This window comes from Furipterus horrens, unplaced genomic scaffold (genome assembly GCF_987537825.1).
Source record: "Furipterus horrens unplaced genomic scaffold, mFurHor1.1.pri manual_scaffold_10, whole genome shotgun sequence".
NCBI lineage: Eukaryota > Metazoa > Chordata > Mammalia > Chiroptera > Furipteridae > Furipterus > Furipterus horrens.
In genome coordinates, this window is record NW_028327180.1 from 39,333,806 (window position 1) to 39,354,130 (window position 20,325).

The window sequence follows — 20,325 nt, forward strand, 5'->3', positions numbered from 1 at the left end:
ACACCAAAAGGTTGCAGGTTCGATTCCTAGTCAGAGCACATCCTTAGGTTGAGGGTTTGGCCCCTCGTTGGGGCACATGCAGGAGGCAACCAATAAATGTCTCTGTCTCCCCCCTCCACACACACACTTCCTCTAAAAAGAAAAATCAGTGAACATACCCTCGGGTGAGGATTAAAAAAATATATATATATATATACAAAGCCCTGGCTGCTGTGGCTCAGTGAATTGAGCGTCGGCCTGCGAGCCAAGTGTCACTGGTTCGATTCCCAGTCAGGGCACATGACTAAGTTGCACATCAGGTTCCCAGTTGGGGGCGTGAGTGAGAGGCAACCACACAGTGATATTTCTCTCCCTCTCTTTCTCCTGTCCCCTCTCTCTAAAAAATAAATAAATAAATAAATAAATAATTTAAATACGCACACACACACACACACACACACCCGCCCTGGCTCAGTGAATTGAGCACCAGCCTTCAAACCGAAAGGTTACCCCCAGCTAGGTTCCCAGTCAGGGCACATGCCTGGGTTGTGAGCCAGGTCCCCAATTAGGGACCTGAGGAAGGCAACCGATCAATGTATCTCTCACACACTGATGTTCTCTCCCTTTCTTTCTCCCTTCCCTTCTCTGTAAGAATAAATAGATAAAATCTTTTAAAAAATCATCCTCAATAACAAAGCTTCAAACAATAATAACCATTCATCATCTTCACAGTTTCTGTAAGTCAGGAATTCAGGAGTGACTTGGTTGGGCTCTGCCTCAGGGTCTTTAGGAGGCTGCAATCAAGCTGTCAATGGGCTCCAATATCTGAAATCTCAGCTGGGGTTGGGGATGGGCTTCTAATATGTTCCTCCCTGAGCAAGAGCACACCAGGTAGAAGCTGTCCTTGTTATGACCCAGCCTCAGACATCACATGGCATAACTTCTGCCACATTCCATTAGTTAGAAGTGAATCACTAAAGCTAATCCACACTCAAGGGGAGAGGATATGACCCCACCTTTTGAAGGGAGGAGCATCAAAGAACCAAAGAACCAAAGGACACCAGCTGGGCTGCATCACTGAGCTTTGCGCAGTGGCAGTACTGCAGCCAATAACGTTTCTCTGAGGTGCGATTATTGTTCATTGAAGAGAGAAAAGAAGTTGTGGTCTTATTTTTAAGCCACTACACATTATTTCCAATTTTCTGCTGTTAAAGCAATGCTGGAAGGTATGTTCTATGTAAGTTCTACATGTGCCTTCTTGTGCCAGCTGCCCCTCATGGCTTCTTGTCCAGACTGGGTCCCACACCACCCATTCCAAACGGGCACAGATGACAGGAGCGAGGCCCAGCTGGCTGACTTAGATCCCTCCGAATTTACTCAGGAGTTGAGGCCACCCTCTCCTAAATCACACAGGAGAAGTATGGACCCAACGCAAAGGGAAGGGAAAGAAGGGATGGACATTGGGAGGACACAAAAGGCCGTGCCTTTGCAGCCACCAAGGGAGTCTGACCTGCCCAAGCCACAAGGGCAGGGGTTCTCAGTCCAAGGGTGAGTGCAGACCCAGAGCTCTCCGGACAGAGGCCTGCTGCCGCTGCTGCATAAGCCACCTAACTGCCAGTGACACTGACAGCTGTGGAAGCTGTGGAAGCTCCCTGCTGCCCTGGCTTCCTGGCATGCTGACAGCCTCCAACCCCAGCAAGTTCCCACCTGTTCCTGAAGCCCTGGCCTATGAAGTGGTGTCAACTGAGGACACAGACGCAAGTATCTCTGGGGGTGGGTGTCTCGTCCTTCAGCTTATGAGGGCTCTGAGGAAGGAGTGACGACCTGTGGAGCTCTCTCCACCTTGTTCCGCAGTGACCTGACTCGGGTCAAAAGCATTGTCTTCCCCTGGAGCAGGGCCGCACCTAAGGAAACCACTGGATGGTTGTTGACATCGTTCCAGGCCAGGAAGAATATATATGTGTGGGTAACCGATTTAGTCTAGGGCAGGGGCAGGGTTCCTTGATCTAGGCACTGCTGACATTGGGCCAGATCATTCTCTGGGGTGGAGCCCTCCCGGGCACTGTGAAGTGTTGAGTGGTGTCAGTGGACTCCACCCACTCAATACCAGGAGCCCCCCACAGATGTCCCCACCGTCCAGTTGAGAAAAACTGTTGTAGGACAAGCTCAGTTCCAGGACACCAGCTGGGCAGCATCATAGGCTGATTTGTGCCCGGTCCAGATCGTAATCTGGGAGGATAACAAGGACACTGTGAGCTGTCTCTGGCACTACGTTTCCAAGTGTAAATATAAAAGGATATGTTTTTGCTCTATAGGACCGTGAATGGCACACTGAAGTTTGAAGACCACTGAGCTAGATTAAAGGGCGGGGTGAAAGGAGAGTCTACATGCAGACGGCTAGGCACCCAAGCCATTAAGCTTTGACGTCATTCAGAGGCTACGGCGGGATACTGTGGGTGCTCTGCACGCCTGCAGGGTGACGCCTGCTAGTGACTGTTTAGGGCACAGAGAGCACATCTATTTGGTGAATGCTGATGGCAAACGTCATCCACAAGATACGAGCTGGGGAAAGTGCTGTGACCAGAGAACCAAGGATGCCTTCGGGGCTACATGCACAGCCTCTCACAGGGGAGGGCGCAGGGACTGGGCACCCCGGAATGCCTTCAGCCACCCAGCGCAGTGCAGATGAACTCTGCGTAGTTGATACAACCACTGCTGTGCCCGTACTCTGCCCCCAGCACCTGTGCTCATTCCTCTGTCATGTTCTCAGCCAATGTGACGGAACACATCGGATATCAGCGCCCATGACAGTGGTGTTCCCTACCTTGTCAAACGCCACCCTAAGGCCTTTGACGTACTCCTCACAGGTGCCCTGGTCCTTATCTTGGCCAGTCTGCAGCATGGGCAGGAAGTGCTCCAAGTCCCACACCTTCACATTCATCTCATCACTCTCGGGGTTCCCCAGGACTCTGAGCACCTCATCATGGGGCGGGGGTTCTGGCCCAGGGCTTTCAGCACATGCCCACACTGGCTGTTCAGGATCTTGCCCTCTCCCGCTTGGTCAAACAGCTGGAAGGCCTCCTTGAACTCTGAGAGTCTGGTCCTCAGTGAAGTCACACTTACTGACTGCTCAGCTCTGCCGAAACTTCCCGTAGTAATGGCTCCTATTGGTTTAATGAAACATCCCAGCTGTGAGCAGACTGGCAGTGAGGAGTACAGGGTCATGGTCAACATCAACTTTCATTTCAATGTGGGACAGTGAAATGCCCTTGATCTCACCATGGGTCACCCTCCCATCTGTGGGATGGAGCACCTCTCCACTGCTAACAGTGAGATCTGCCACCTGATGGAAGGATGGGTGTGCCGACAGCCCAGCAGGTAACAGGAGGACCCCTGTCCCTGAGGCTGGAAGGATGACTGGGATTCCCAAAGGCTGGGGTTCAAACTGGGCTGAGAAAAGGGCCTAGCACAGACACTGGATGGGAGAAAGGCATGAGGCTGACAGGGAAACTGTCCTGTGTGGCTGAGGGACAGAGGATGTGGGGGTAACAAAAGGGTGGAGGGTGGACTTGTGGTTTTTGGATGCTAGGCAGAATCCAGGTTTTATCTAGTAAGTAATGGAGAGCCACCGAGAAGACCCTTGCCAAGTTCTGAGCTGTTTTAGGATGCTAAGATGGGGCTATGCCAACCCCCCATTTTTAAAAATTTCTTCTTATATTTTTGTTCTATTATAGCTGTCCCATTTTACCCCCACCACTTCCAATTCTTGAAGCCCTAATTCCCAAAGTATTTGGAGACGGGAGCTTTAAAGAGGTACAGTTAAATGAGGTCATAGGTGGGGAACCCTAATCCTACAGCATCGGTACCTTTTATTATAACAGACACCAAGGATGTGCACACAGTAGGAAGACCATATGAGGACTCAGGGAGAAGGCAACCATATGTAAGCCAGGGAGAGAGGTCTCAAGAGAAGTCAACCCTGCCAGAACCTTGAACCTTGATCTTAGGCTTCCACCCTCCAGAACTGGGAGAAATATATTTGTTGTTTAAGCCATCCGGACTGTGATACTTTGTTATGAAGACCCATGCTAACCAATACAAATGATGGCTATTGAGGGGGGAAGCTGAGGGCAAGGACTGCTGGCAGACATGAGACATGCAGGGGCCTCAACCAGAGTGGTGGACGTGGGATGAGAACACATGAGACGACACATCACGTCCCCTGCGAAGTGTGGCTAAAGCCGGCTCCCTGCAATCTGGGGCTTTGCAGAGTGGTCAAGTGTAGTGAATGTTTGATAACAATGATCAAAGTGGTGGTCATGACATAAAAAGGGAACACTTCGGCTCAGCTCAGCTTATCCTAATTGCTCATGACCCCACAAAGCCACCAACACACAGCTATTTGTGGTCTGGGAGGATAGTGTCACCTCACTTTTATTTAGCTAAGCAAGCTCTCTGAGGCAGTGGAATGTGGAGGGTCCCTTGAATTGAGGCAGTGCATGTACTGTGGGTCTCATGCTCATTCTCAGGAGAGAGCTTGGCATGAAGGAGCCCAGATGGAGGGGGTGAAGGGAAAAATGGTTTTTAAACATGGCTTGGCAAAATATGGCTACATTCTTTGTCTTCTCTAGCTGTGTCCTTGCCTGACTGAGGGGCAAGGGAGCTCTCTGGGGTCGCTTTTATAAGGGCACTAATCCCATTCATGGGGGATCCACTCTTATGACCTAATCACCTCCCAAGTTTCTACCTCTTAATACCATTGCATTGGGATTAGGTTTCAATATATGAATTTTTGTGGGGGACACAAGCCTTCAGTCTATGGCAGCATCAGTTCCACTGCAATCTACTGGCCAAGGCAAGGTGCGAGGACCAGAGAAATAAATGTCATTTTTAGATGGGAGGAGCTGCAAGGTCTCAATGGAAAGGGTATCGAAATAAGGAGAAAAGGACAGAGACATCTGAAAACCAATCCACCATATCCTGGCTTTAGGAGTTGAGCTAGCCAATAAATGGCTCATGAGAAAGACTTTCTGCAGGCATCGCCCATATGGTTGTCAAAACCTAGATAATCTAGAACAGGAGTTCTCACCTGGGGTGGTTCTTCTCCTCAGGGGACACTGGGCAGGGTCTGGGGAAATCTGTGGTTGTCACAATGGCGGGGGGTGCTCCTGGCATTGAGTGGGTGGAGCCAGGAATGCAGCTCAACACCCCACAGTGCCCAGAATGGGCCTAGTGATTCCACCCCATGTCAGCAGTGCTGCTGCTGAGAAACTCAGATCTACAAGATGATCAGGGTCCCTGGGCCTGGGGATCTAGGAGTAGAGTCTAGAATCAGGGGGAGGGGTGTAGCTCAGTGGGCAGCAGAAGCTATTGTTCCGGCCTAGGCTTCCTGCCCCAGGCCTCCCTGTGGTGGGAGGTCACTGGTCACTTTGCCTTCTCTCAGTTTCTAATAGCCTTTTCCTGAGTCGTTTTAACAATCAGATGAAAGCTATGACTCGCTGCCCTCTCTTCATTCCTAAGGACAGTTTTGCTTATAATCCCCTGGGGCTTCACAGTTTCCATGTTAAGAATCCCTGCTGGAATGGGGATCACAAAGAAGTCATTGAGGTTAAATGCCCTGACTGGGTGGCTCAGTTGGTTAGAGTGTTTGTCCCTTACACCAAAAGGTTGTGGGTTCAGTCCCTGATCAGGGCACCTATGGGAGGCAGCCGATCAATGTCTCTCTCTCACATTGATGTTTCTTTTTTTCTCTCTCTCTCCCTTCTTCTTTCTAAAATCAATAAAGCATATCCTCAGTTGAGGATTAAGGACTAAGGATACAACCCAGGCATGTGCCCTAACTGGGAATCCAACCAGAGACCCTTCGCTTTTCAGGACAATGCTCAATCAGCTGAGCGATGGAGGCCAGCGCCCCCACAACCTGTGGGGAGTCATCCTGGGTTCCTTTGTGCTCAGGAACTCCCACAACCATCTCAATCGACTAAAACCAGTCAAAATGGAGGGCTCCTCAAACTAGCTGGGATATGTACTGTACCTTTTAATTATCAAATGTATCTACAATATCTTCTGCGGTATCCTTTCATGATTAAACTTCTAAAAACATAAAGTAGAAATCAGAAAGTGGAGGCAGGCATCATTTGATCTACAGTCTGAATTTGGTACTGAAATTTAAGACTTGGAGAATTTCACATAGAAAGGGGACTGAGGGTTCTCTAGGGAAATGGAAAGACTCTCCACACAGGGTTCAGTACCCCACATCAATGACAGGTAGATTGTGTGTATGGGGGTGCAAGCTCTGTCTTGATTCCCCATCCTACCCCCATATACCCTCTACTATCTTAGATTTGATTCATTTATGTACAGATCTGGCCCTTACAAGGCCACCTGCAATCCCTGATCTGGTTTCACAAACTTTCAATTTACTAATATAAGATAAAAAGAGAATAAATAAATGTTTACAGATGTCCTTTCTACATGCTTTCCTTATTTTTCTGGGACTACTCAGTTATTTATCCAGATCAACAGTCTTTGTCCCCTTACCTCTATAAGTAAACAAAAGAAAACCAATTACACTCATGTGAAAAAATAATTTGAAAAAAATAATTGGAAAATGCTTTTAAATTTGATGTATTTGTTCTGATAATTCTAAATATACATGTTGGTAGATACAGACAAAAGACAAAATATAAAAAAAAGTTAAAAATTCAGAAACTAGGACTTCCTGCCAAGATAGAGGCCTAGACAGATACACTGCATCTCCCTCCTGAACCAAGAAAGAATATAACTACCTCAAAACTAGAGACAACCAGAAGATTCAGAAAACTGAGCTGTATGGAAGTCCAACAAACAAAGATACAAAGAAGAAATATCCAGACAGGTATGAGGGGCGGAGCCGGGGCAGAGAGGACATGATGTGATGGTGGCAGCAGTGGCAGCAGCGGCCGCCCAGTAGAAAGCAGAGTCACAGGTTTTAAAAAGTCAGGAGGAACACCTGGGGAGTGCTCCCAGCATCAGACCAGATCCACGATCCCAGAGCTGGGGAAAATCAAGCCTCATTGCTTCTGACTATGCAAACCAGTGGGGGTTGGGACAGAGGAAGAAACTGCCAGTCTCTCAGCAGAGTCTGCTTGTTTAAAGGGCCCCCACAGTCCTAGAACATCCACAGACCCACCCACCCACCCTGGGAATGACAACCAGGGTAACAGCTAGAGAGGTGCCAGTCCCACACAAAAGTGAAAGAAGTGCCTGGAAAAGGGGCAAGTGCTGAGAAAGTGCCATTGTTACCTCTCAGACCCCCTCCCCCACATACAGCTCCACAATGTGGTGAAATTGGTCGCCCTGTACTGACAAATCCCTAAGGCTCCGCCCCTTACAATGTAACAGGAGCAACAGCTCTACCTAAGACACAGAGGCAAACAAACACAGGAACCTGTCAAGATGAGGAGACAGAGAAGTATGGCCCATAGGGGGAATGGATCAAGGTTCCAGTGGGAGAACTAAGTGACAAGGAGATAGCCAACCTCACAGACGAGGAGATAGCCAGCCTAACAGATGCAGAGTTCAAAACACTGGTGATAAAGATGCTCACAGGTTTGACACATATGCTTAAGTATGGCAAATGCATAAGGGAAGAAGTGAAGGCTATGCTGAATGAAATGAAGGAAAATCCACACAAAACCAATGGTGAAGGGAAGGAAACCAGGGTTCAAATCAATGGTTTGGAACATAAGGAAGAAAAAAAACAGTAAACCAGTACAGAATAAGGAAACAAGAATTGAAAAAACTGAGGAGACACTTAGGAACCTCTGGGACAACTTTAAATGTGCCAACATCCAAACCATAGGGGTGCTAGAAGGAGAAGAGGAAGAGCAGGAAATTGAAAGCTTACATGAGAAAATAATGAAGGAAAACATGCCAAATGTGGCAAAGGAAATAGACATACAAGTCCAGGAAGCACAGAGAGTCCCAAACAAGCTAGATCCAAAAAAGGACCACACCAAGACACATCATAATTAAAATGCCAAAGGTTAAAGATAAAGAGAGAATATTAAAAGTGGCAAGAGAAAAGCAGAGAGTTACCTACAAAGGGGTGCCTATAAGACTATCAGCTGACTTCTCAAAAGAAATTTTGCAGGCAAGAAGGGGCTGGCAAGAAGTATTCAAGGTGATGAAAAGCAAGGATTTATGACCAAGATTACTCTGTCCAGTAAAGCTATCATTTAGAATGGAAGGGCAGATAAAGTGCTTCCCAGACAAGGTAAAGCTAAAGGAGTTCATCTTCACCAAGCCACTATTATATGAAATGTTAAAGGGACTTACTTAAGAAAAAGGAGATCAAAACTATGAACATTAAAGTGAAAACAGTATCACAACTATCAACAACAGAAGCTAGGGAATGGAACAAAGGTAAACTAAGCAGACAACTAAAGTGGGAACAGAATCATAGGTATGGGGAGCATGTGGGGGGAGGGCAGCTGAGAGGGGGAAGGGGGAGAAGGAGGGAAATGGTGCAGAAATTAGGAAGCTAGGTAGGAGGGTGGGGCATAGACGGGGATGTTGAGAAGAGCTTTATGCACAACCCATGGACACGAACTAAGGGTGGGGGACTGCAGGAGGGAGGGGGGTTTCTGGGTGTAGGGGAACAGAGGGAAAAGAAATTGAGACAACTGTAACAGCATAATCAATAAAACATACAAAAAATAAAATAAATAAATGACAACAAACTCACACCTATCAACAACTGAATCTAAAAAGCAAAATCTAATGAAGAAAAAAAAGCACACTCTTTACCAAATTAAGGAAAAAAAATTCCTAGAGTTTTAACCAAGAAAAGTTTTACATTCAATCAAATATTTTCTTTATACCTATTCATATAATTATATGACCTTTACTCTTTCCTATTAATATGATGAATCATCTTGATAATGTTCCATGTGTTATATTAGCCTTGCATTCCTGGGAATAAGCCTAACTTGTTTATCCATGACCATTGGTATTTAAATGTTTGGAATAATTTAAATATTTTCTTCCTTTCTGCCTTTGCTTCCTTATTTCTTACCTTCCTCCCACCTTTTCCCTTCCTCTCTTTTCTTTCCCCCTTTGTATCTATGCTGATAATTATAACTTACTATTTTGATATTGGCCTTAGGCTTAAAATGTATATATATGTTTAACTCATAAAATCAGTTCAGGAAACATATTCCTTTTTCCAGTTTTTAGAAGCAATATGTAACAGAATTATTTGAAAGATCTGCCAATTCAGCAGAGCCAGGTGCCTTTTTCCTCCTCCTCCTCCTTTATTTTTATGTTGAAACCGCTTTTTCTATTTAGCTCTGTTGGCTTTTTTTTCCTCTACTATAATAAGCCCATTCGAATAAACTATCTCTTGTAGTTAATTTTTTACTCGAGGGTGGAATAACAGAGATAACTGGTACCTGTAGACTATTTTTAAAAAATCCTTACCTGAGAATACTTATTGATTTTAGAGAAAGGGGAAAGGAGAGAGAGAAACATCCACGTGAGAGAGAAACATCAATTGGTTGCCTCTCATATACACCCTGACCAGGAAAAAACCCGGAACCTAGGCACGGTTCCTGACTGTGAATCCAACCTGTAGCCTTTTGGTGTCCAGGACAATGCCCCAGTCATCAGAGCCACTTGGCAAGGGCTAGGCTACTTCTTTTAAAAGTTCTCAAAAAATCTCATAAGATGTTCTCCAGAAAGTTACACCAATAGAAATGAGACTTTGTATTTCTGCTAGTTCTGTTAGCTTTTGTTTATGTTTTTGAAAAATCATTCATTTCATGTTAGTTATCAAGTATTTTAATATATAATTGAAAATAACATTTCTCCATTTAAGTGAGATAAAATTTTTTATTTGAATTGTAATAGTTTTATTCTGTCACTGAATGTGAGTTTTCCTCTAATTTTAATGATTAATACTTTTTAAAAATGTCAAAGAAGAGCCCTGGCCAGGTGGCTCAGTTAGTTGGAACATTGTCCCAATACACCAAAGTTGTGGGTTTGATCCCCAGTCAGGGTTCATAGAAGAATCAACTAGTGAATCCACAGATAAACGAAACAACAAATTGATGTTTTTCTCTCTCCTTTCCGCTCTCTCTAAATCAATAAATAAAAAGCTGAAAAAATGTCAAAGAACCTTCTTGATATCGATCCTGCAACTTTTTCCTATTTATTTATGCTTAGTTTATTAGTCCTCCTTTTTCTAGTTTCTCTTGATGCTTTCCTTCCTTTTTAAAAAGCAGGTAACTTATAAAATAAGAAAAATTAGGGCTCGGTCTGACAACCCAAAGATAATTTTTTATGCATTTACTTGCATGTTGTTTAATTATTATGTCAACCATATGTACAATTTTGTATATTGTTGCTCATATGCGTGTATTGTACAGTATGAATAGAGTGTTTTAAATATATTAGAATTATGTAGCTTATTTCTTCTGATGAAAGCTATTATTATTTAAGATATTAATTTAAAATTTTAGTTAATTTTGGTATTTATCTTTATATTAAATTGCACTCTTTTTTACTTTGGGAATGTGGTATTGTAGAATCTCTGTTTCTTTTTTTTTCTTCATATGATTTGTTCCTTGACTGATATTTTTGGTGACCCATTACATTGGAAAAAATGTCTGTTAATTCTACCTGATTTATTATACTAATCAATTCCACACTTCATTAAATCCTGATCTTCCCCTGCAAAAAAAAAAAAAATCAGAAACTGAGTATGTTTAGGGAAAAAAAGAAATTCTCTATTAGGAATTTACTTATCCTTCAAAGTTGATGAGTTGACTTTTGGTTCTAAACCAGAAAAAAAATGAAGATTCAAAATCCACACTTCAGACATTTGCAATGTATCAAATGCATTTGTAATAGGATCTAAGACAACATAGTTCTGTCATCTGAAAGGTTTTCCTTGGAATATACTTAAGCCAAGTTTTTACTGGCAATTCAAAAGTGCCACTCAAAATTACCTGCCAAGAAATCCCCTCAAGCCCTAACATGTTATTTTAGCCTTACTGAGATGGGCCTTAAAAAAAACAACTGCAACTATATTCCAATAAGAAGACTTGTATGCCTTGCTATTCAGGGTCAACTTCCTGTCAGTCCCACCCAGGAATAAATGAGAGAGGTGCTGCTTAGAAGCTTACTTACCAGGATTGCTTCAAACTCAGCTAGAGGTTCCCACAGGCCAACCTTCCTGGATGTTTAATGCAATGCTGCTTTTGGGTGAGGTGGTAGGAGTCCATCTGGAGGTCTGCACTTAGACGGTGAGACAAGGACATTTCCTCCCAGCAGCCTGTACTCCTCACACCTAAGCTCAGGGTACAGAAGGGCCTTGGTCGGTATCATTCACTCTGGAAGGGTCTGAAGACCCGGGGGGAAGGGGTGGCATGTGGCAGGCAATGGAGGCTGGCCTGGGTACACCAGGACCATGCTGAATCTGGTTGCAGCCATACCTGACAGAGCAGAGGGCTCCCAATCAGGAGTGTTAACAGGTCATCTTATGTCTGCCAGCACTGCCCACGGTCAGAGTGGGCTCCAGTGCCTTTCCCAAGCTATCCTTTGCCTCTAGCAGAGGTTTTTGATTTATGGATTACAATGTAAGAAATATTCCTATCCAGGGCTATGGCTATCAATTTTAAAAGCCAAGAAAACCTACTCAAATTCTTCTAAGAAACAAAGTGTTATCTTCGCTTTGGCAATTCATGAAACAAGCTTTGTGAATACTATTGCCCAAATACTACCATAAAGTCAGTACTCAAAATCCTGTTATTTAATCAGTTTTTCCATGAAACATTAAATGAGAAATGTGTACTTTAAAAGCAGCAGAAAGTTCCAAGCAAAAGTCATTTCCCCAAAACAGAATGTCTAATTAACTTAAAATCATTCAGATAATGTAGATAATCTCATTTCAAGGTTTTGTGAGAATGAAATTTATTTTGCTATGATTCCCATGTTTTAGTTTTAGTTAAAACTACTCTTAAAGAACAACACATGTTCCCCAGGACAATTCTAAAGACCAGACTAATTTGACATTCAGGGAATGGTAGTTGCACACAGTTAGTTACATGTGTGTATACTCTATCTTCTAAGTTATCAGAACACAGACAATAGCTGCACTAAAATGTATAGGTACAGTAAGATAAATAACAAAAACATCTACTGAAGCCCAGCAATTACAGACATATCTCGTTTTTATTGTGCTTCCCAGATATTGCATTTTACAAACTGAAGGTTTGTGGTAACCCTGCATCAAGCAACTCTATCAGTGACATTTTAGCAATAAAGTATTTTAAATTAAGACATGTATACTGTTTTTATACATGGTTTAAAAGACTTTATTTATTTTTTAGAGAAAGGGGAAGGGAGGGAGTAAGAGGGAGAGAAACATTGATGTGGGAGAAAAAATTGATCAGCTGGCCTGCAACCTAGGCATGCACCCTGACCAGGAATGGAACCAGCAACTTTTCAGTTTGCAGGCTGGCTCTCAATCCACTGAGCCACACCAGTCAGGACATACATTGTTTTGAGATACAATGTTATTGCACACTTAATAGATTATAGTATAGTATAAACATAATTTTTATATGTACTGGGAAACCAAAAAAATCATGTGACTTGCTTTATTGCAGCAGTGTGCAACCAAACCCACAGTATAGCTGAGGTATGCCTGTACCTATCTTAACAGTGTAAATGCTCAATTTCTCCTCTGGAACATAATCTTAACAGAAAGCATAAAGAGACTTCCCAGTTCTTACTGAAGAATACACTGGAGAAAGAAAAGAGAAAAAGATTTTTAAAAAGCTAGCAAGCAGGCAGAAGGGTGGAGCGTTTCTCAAAGTGCATGGTCTTGAAGCCTAGAAAACTAGTCCATTCCTGCTTCTTTAAGAATTGGTAATCAGAATACCACCAAGGATGATGAAAACAAGGCAGGATAAATTAAAAACCTATCACTCTGTTCCAGAAAACATCAGGCTATACATTCCGTCCCTATAGAAAATCCATTACCAGACAAGTGCTAAACTTTATAGAGACCACACTGAGTGCAGAAAACATTGGGAGCACTTCTAACGTCCACAGCCCTTGTTCAAAGCAAAGCCCCGGTCTTGTACCCACAGGAAAGAACATGGCAATATCACAAATGGGTTGACAGGTTGGCACTATCTTTCCACTAGCCTCATCTATTTGCAACATGCTGAAATAAGAGTATGAACACTTGCAGCAAAGGCCTCCAGTGCAGCAGACACTTCTCTCAGTTGCCTAGTGGGTGGCTGGCACTGAGGTTGGCTTCTCAGGGTCTGTGAGAAACTGGCCAAGAGATTCTGCCAGGCTACCAGTTGGAAACTGACACAAGGCTGGTAAATGACAATGATGGGGAGGTGGCACTTCCTCCTAGGGGTGCCTGCCCTGCACCACTGCCCGGGACTTGGTCTTGACTGCTAAAGGGGACAGCAGATACTCCAAGAATGCTATGTGTGTGTGTTGGGGGTGGGGGTCGGGGTCGGGGGGAGGGGTTGTTGTACATCTGAGCTATAAGATACCCATGTGTCTCTACCCATGGAACCCTCCTTCCCCTGGCTGCTTCCTATGCCTGCCCACTACCCTTTGCCATCTCTTCTCTAGGCTCCTTTCTCTCCTTCCCCTCCCAAACACCTGGATCCCCCTACTTTACTAGATCTTAAACATCCAAACACCTACTCCATTGAGTTTAAAGGTTCCAAGTCTCTCTACCCCTCCTGTCCGAGTTGTACCCCTTCCCTGGAAGCCCCAGGTGCCACGCTCCTATTGGGTCTCAGGACTACCCCCAAGTCCCTGTCCAGCACCCCAGTCAGGCTCGATTCCCCTCCCCACGTCTCGGCCTCGCCCTCTGGTAGCCTCCCAGATCTCTGTGTTCTCTCACGCTCCCCCACCCCGACCTTCAGGGGTCAGTACCCTACACACCCCTGCCTGGACAGGTACGCTCCCAGGTAGGTCTTTCCTCCCAATCAGGGGCAGGTCCCCACCTCCACTCCCCTCTCCCCGCTCCCGCCAAGGTGTTTCCTTCACCTTCTGCCCTGCCAGGGACCCTCCAGGCACAGCTCTGTGTCCATCCCCACCACAGGCCCAGGGCCCTCTCTCACTCCAGGAGCCCTCCAACTCTTCCCTTGACATACACAACTCGGGACCGCAGCCTCCGCTGCCATCTTAGCCGGAGCAGGCCCCCAATCCGCGTCCCGCCGAGTTCCGACCAAGACGCCGACCGCACGTACTCGCGGCGCGATTTCGCCCGGGCTGGGCTGCGCGGAGGCCGTTACCTGTACTGCGGGCCGGCGCCCTGAGCAAAGCCGTAAGAGGTCCCCGTCGCCATCCTCGCGTCTCCACAGAGCTCTAGCCAAGCCCGAGGTGAGAAGGAGCAGAGCCTGCGGCGCGTGATGCTCCCGAGCTTCGCGTCGCTAGTGAAAAGGCCCAGCGACCTAGGCCTCGCCCCCGGCTCAGGGCTCGAGCATTCTTGCTTCCTATTCGGCATCTGGTTGACCCCGCCTCTAGCCCCGCCTCCGCATCAAGCCCCGCCCCTCTCTCGAAGCCCTGCTTTCCTTCCTACTGCTCTGCAACGCAGGACTGCGGCTCTATCCATCCCCACTCCCAGGCCCAGTCCTAGACCGAGAGAACTTCGCATCCTGCTCCACATCCGGAGTCTTTGCTTGAGCCCAGCTCTGTGCCCCAGACCTGGGCCCTTACTTAGAGCCCCGCCTTCCGTTTCACGACCCAAATGTGGAGAGTGTGGACTCAAGCCTCGCACCTTGCTTCAAGCCCTGCCTCTTCTCTGAGCCCTGCCTTCCCTTTAACCACTGTGTTTTGGAGGTTTTCTGCCCCACACCCCGCTCTCAGCCTCTCAGCCTCAGACACGCCCTGGACTTGACTTTTTGTCCCATTTGGGTGGGTTTGGAAACCAAACCCCACTGAGCGCGTCCAGCTGGGTAGATTTGACCCTATTGATCCAGCCAACTCATACTTGTCCCTTCAGCACCACCCTGGGTGCCAGGCTTTTCCTGGGGTCTTCTAAGGGCCCACTCAGCACCTAAAATTCAGTGGCTCTAAATTAGTGGTTCTCAACTGGAATGATTTGCCCCCAGAGGACATTGGGTAGTATCTGGGAACATTTGTGGTTGTTATGAGATATGGAGGGAGTGGGCCAGGGGTGAAGTTTAAAACCTCATAGTGTCCAGAGTGGCCCCCTAGGATGGAGAATGAGGTGGCATCAAATGTCACAAGTGGCAATGTGGAGAAACCTACTTTAAGTTTAATAAATTTTGAGAGATACTTCTTGACCCACCTACTACAGGTGTGGACCCTGAGAAAAAAGGTACCGTACTAAGAGGGGCTCCTGGTGGCTAACTGGGCTCAAATTAAACAAACAGACAGACAAAAACAAAAACAAAAAGCAGAGCTTGCAGCTTTTTCTACACAGGGGACTCTCATGAAAACTGCACTTCAGCCACTTGCCTCTGTGCTAATCAGTCTGCCCACACTGTTTCTGCCAACTGAGCCAGCCCTTATAAAGGAGTTCCTAGAATCCTTTTTCAACCAATAGGACTGAGGATTTACCCATCCAATAGGAGCTGCACAGTTCTGACCAACCAGTGTGGCTCTATTCTGAGCAGTCAGGACAATGCCTTTTGGACCAATTAAACTGTGAGTATTTGGAGTACTCACTTGCATGAGGACAGACCTATCAGGGATTGGGAGCAGGGACTTCTGTCCATGTAAGCCAGCTTCCATCTGGCTCAGAGTGTGTACTTTTTCTTTTCTCTAGAGGTGCTCCCCAGCTGAGCTGAAACACTGAAGGTATCTTGCTAAGCAGACCAGTAAGCAGAGCAGAGCAGAGCTGTCTATCTAGGGAAAGCCTGGTCCCAGGGCTATCTCCCAGGCGTGCTGTTTTCACAGCCATGCTGTATCACGATTGAGCTGTTTTGCACTGAATAAAGTTTCCTTCTTCACCACACCCCAACAAGGGATTTCTGTTGCTGTTGAATTGGCATCAACAACCATTGGTTGACACAGGCCAGGCCGTCTTGGGGTATGCAGCAATTAGCAAAACTGACATGGTACCAGTCCTCAGGAACTTAGTATCAGGAAAGTAGATCATAACCAAACTGTTAATTGCAAGTATGGTATTTTTTGGTTAATAACAACTTTATTGAGGTATGAGTCACATACCATACAATTCATCCATTAAAGGTATGCAATTCAATGGTTTGTCATGCCTTTACAGAGTTGTGCAACCACACCACATAACTACAGAACATTTTTATCACCTGAAGAAGAAACCCTGTACCCATTAGCAGTCACTCCTCATTCCCCTTCCCCAGCCCCTGGCAATCACTAGTTTGCTTTCTGTCTCTATGGATTTGCCTGTTCTAGACATTTCATATCATTGGAATACTTGGCAATAAAAAAGTCAATGCCAAAAAGTTCCATACTCTTAAGTTTCCATTTACGTAAAATTCTTGAAAGGTCAAAATTATTTTTTAAAATGGAGAACATATTTGTGATTTCCAGGGTTAAGGACATGGGGACAGGGGAATGAGAAGTGGAAGTGGCTATAAAATGGCAACATGAGGGATCCCAGGGTGATGGAAATGTTTTGAATCTTGACTATCAAAAGCAATAGTGATACTACAGTATTGTATAATTTTGTAAGTTATTACCATTGGGTGATGTGGGGGAAAGGATACACATGATCTCTCTGTGTTATTTCTTTCAACTACATGTGATTTTAAAATTATTCCAAATTTTTTAAAATTAAAATTAATTTAATTTTCAATTAAATTAAAACTAATTTAATTTTAAGGGGTGGTATTCTCTTGCCCCTTAATTTAAGCAGTCAAGGGACTAGTAAATTCTTGGACAAAAACCATGGCAAACCCAGGGTACCAAGGAAAGCCGTATGGGTGATTTAGTGAATGGCATTCTTCCATTTGTGTCTTTATGATTATGTGTGGCCTCAAGGAATAATCTACTGGATCTGCCAAACACAGCTCACCCTCCATGCACTGGCTAAAGTTCAGCGTGGTAATTACTAATGGCCTCCCTCCAATTCTCTGAAGCTCTAACTAGATAATGAAGGCTGTATGCTTTATACAAAAGCTGTTTTAATTGTTTTCTCTGGGTTACATTGTGTTAAATACTTTACCTGCACAATCTTACCTAGTGCTCACAATGGCCCTGAGAAATAGATACAATCAGTTCTCATTATTGACAGCAGTTCTGTTTTATAAAGTCAGTGCAAACACTGAATAGCAAACACTGAATCATTGCTCCTAGTGTTACAGAACCCCTGGGCTGCTCCAATTGAAAACAAACCCACGGGCTCTTTAGTTAGGGGCCCGATTGCCCGCCGCCAAAATTATAACTCTCAATACCAGAGTTTGGTGAAAAGAAAAAGAATTGTTTATTTAACAGTTATATAGATTTAGTTATTTGTGGATTTCTGTTGTTAAGTCTTATGCTCTTTAAAATACCCACAAACACATATCCTTGCCTCCCCCCCTTCCAAACCAGGCTAGTTTTAGGGAAGTCAGAGAAACCGTTTCCCTACTTTCCCAACACAGTTCAGCTTTACCAGCAGCTGCCAATCATTCAATCTGATTGGGGAGGTCCTTTCTGTGCTGTGGTGCCCTCCAGCTCTCAATGCAGGACCGCCTGGATTCTCAGCCTCCTTGCAAACTGTCTTCTTCCTGCAAACTGCGCGGATCTCCTTTCCTTCTCAAAACCGCATGGCGAGAGCCTCTTAAAGCAGCCTGGAGACCCCTTCTCCAAGCCACATGGAGAAGGCCCCTTCACCAAGCCACGTGGAGGGAGCACACGAGAGAGCGAGAGAGCGAGAGCGAGCGCGAGCGTGCGAGTGAGAGAGAGTCAGAGCGCCAGAGCCAGAGCGCGAGTGAGAGCCCGAGTCAGAAAGCGAGAGTCTCAGAGAGCACGAGCGAGAGCCAGAGAGAGTCCCAGAGTGCCAGAGCGAGAGCCAGAGCGCCAGTGAGAGCCAGAGCCCGAACGAGAGCTTGAGAGACTCTCAGAGAGTCTGAGTCAGTCTGAGAGAGTCTCAGAGCGAGAGTCTGAGAGAGTCCGAGCGCCAGAGCGCCAGTGAGAGCCAGAGCCCGAACGAGAGCTTGAGAGAGTCCTAGAGTGAGAGCACGAGCGAGAGTCAGAGCGCCAGAGCCAGAGCGCGAGTGAGAGCCCGAGTCAGAGAGCGAGAGTGTCTCAGAGTGAGAGCACCAGCGAGAGCCAGAGAGAGTCTGAGCTAAAATGTCTGCAGCTGCTTATATATCCCTGACTGCGTCATCTGACGCAGTGGGCGTTGCAAACAGTTCTGACCATTCACAGAACCTTACGTAGGCTCTGTGTGCTTTCCATACCGTCCCCTGGTTCAAGACTCCTCCCATCTGCCTGAGGCTTTGGATGCATTAAAGCCATTTGCATAAGAAAGACAGTAGCCACCAGCCTCAGGCATGTGGAAGCATTTGAAAAGCTGCTTACTTCTCCCCATCCCCCAGCAGCAAACTCTGGGGATTTTTGGACTCCCCTGTTTCTGTAACACTAGGGGAAATACAGGGTTGGGTTCCTGTGCACCTCTGATCACAACATTGTTATGAACTGATCGATACATCACCTTGTTTTATGTGTATGTCTTATTTTAAAAGACCAATTTCATGTACCTTGCGATGCCTTAATGTTGAATTCACAGCCCACAGCACTATGACTCATGACAGAATGAAGCTTATCTAAAACTCATATCTCTTCTTGCAAAGCACATCTCAGCCTGCTTGTGCTTAGAAACGCTAGACAGCATTTCATCACTATGCATGTGGGCCATTATAAACAGTGAAATCACCAACAAGCACAAAAATGCAAAAGCATATCACTAAATAAACCCCCAAAAGGAAAGTTGTTTAGTCTGGACTGTGCATTGTAGGGTGTTGAGCAGTGTCTCTGGTCTCTATTAACTCAACGCCAGTATCATTCACATCCTCTAAGTTGTGATAACCAAAAATGTTCTCAGACATCACCAAATGTCCTGAGGGTGGGAGTGGGATCAGAATCACTTTCCAATAAACACTGGTCTAGGAATTAAATATTCAATAATAACAAACTGCAATGTCTCTGATTTCAAGAAACTTACATTATGGGAGACTGGGGAATGTAATGGGGAGTTAGTATTTAACAGGAACAGAGTTTCAGTTTGGGAAGATGAAAAAGTTCAAGAGATGGGCAATGGTGATGGTTGCACATTGTGAATACAATTAATGCCATTTAACATTACACTTAAAATGATCAGAATGGTAAATGTTATATTGTGCATATTTTTTTCTTTTTTATTTGGTGGTGGTGGTGGTGTGGTAGTGGGTGGTGGTGGTAGTGATATTATGCATATTTTAATGGCAATTTAAAATACTCCAAACAAGTGCCAAACTTAGATCTCACGCTGGGCTCCTGGACGGAGGCAGCAGCACCACGGACAGTTCCCAGTTCCCTTTCATCGGGCACGGGCCGGGCTTTTCAAACAGCCCTCGGTCCAGAAAGCCATTCTCCCCTTTCTCCATCCATCCAACTCATACTCAATCCTCAGGGTCTAACTCACATTGTCACCACCACCCCAGGAAATCTTCCTGTGCATCCCCCCAGCCACTTTGCTTCAGAGATGTCTCTAAACCAGCCCAGACTCCTTTGCCCATTTGTTTCTCACAACGGGAGTCCTATGAAAGCGAAGTCTTATTCGCATTTTGAACCCCAGTGTCCAGCACAGAACTGGTCTGGACTTCCTATTCAGTTAACACAAGGGTCTCTTCTCAGAGTTCCACTTCCACTAGCCAGGAAGTGCAAAGTCCAGATCTTGTGCTGGAGGCTCTGGAGGCCTCCACCCCGTCTGCTGTGGGGCAATTGCCTTTATGCCTTTGGCTTGGAGGTGCACATATCCTGATTCTGTGAGGGAGGCAGCCACCCAATCAATGTTGTGTAATATCCACAATGGGAAAGAGCATTCACATATTCTACCTGCATTTCCTAAACATCTCCTTTGTGTCAGGTGCAGCTGCCCTCTGCAGAGAACATCGCAGTGAACAAGACCAACTAAGCCTCATTTCCCTTGAAATGTATAGTCTAATAAGAGGTGGTGGTGGTCAGAGAATAAACAAAGAAACAAGTAAATAATTTCAAATAGTGGAAACTGCTGTGAAAAAAATCAGTAGGTTTCTCAATAAGTCCACATACATCCATGCTGATAGCAGCACTATTCACAATACCTAAAAAAATAGAAACAGCCCAAGAGTCCAACCACTGGTGAATGGATAA

At 45.4% G+C, this 20,325-nt stretch overlaps 1 long non-coding RNA gene, 1 other non-coding gene and 1 pseudogene across 2 annotated transcripts; 1 reads left to right on the forward strand and 2 right to left on the reverse strand.

Annotated features, from left to right (window-relative positions):
- Positions 1-1,059: 1,059 nt before the first annotated feature.
- LOC149999675 (U4 spliceosomal RNA) lies at positions 1,060-1,193 on the forward strand. Its single transcript, XR_016513799.1, has one exon. It is a non-coding gene; the product is annotated as a U4 spliceosomal RNA (small nuclear RNA).
- Positions 1,194-2,642: 1,449 nt separating this feature from the next.
- On the reverse strand, positions 2,643-5,950 carry LOC149999676 (myosin light polypeptide 6 pseudogene; annotated as a pseudogene).
- A 4,611-nt stretch (positions 5,951-10,561) lies between these two features.
- LOC149999677 (uncharacterized) lies at positions 10,562-14,428 on the reverse strand. The gene is made up of 3 exons (XR_016513287.1): positions 14,295-14,428; positions 11,152-11,311; positions 10,562-10,692 (listed from the first exon to the last, which is right to left on the reverse strand). It is a non-coding gene; the product is annotated as an uncharacterized LOC149999677 (long non-coding RNA).
- Positions 14,429-20,325: the final 5,897 nt, after the last annotated feature.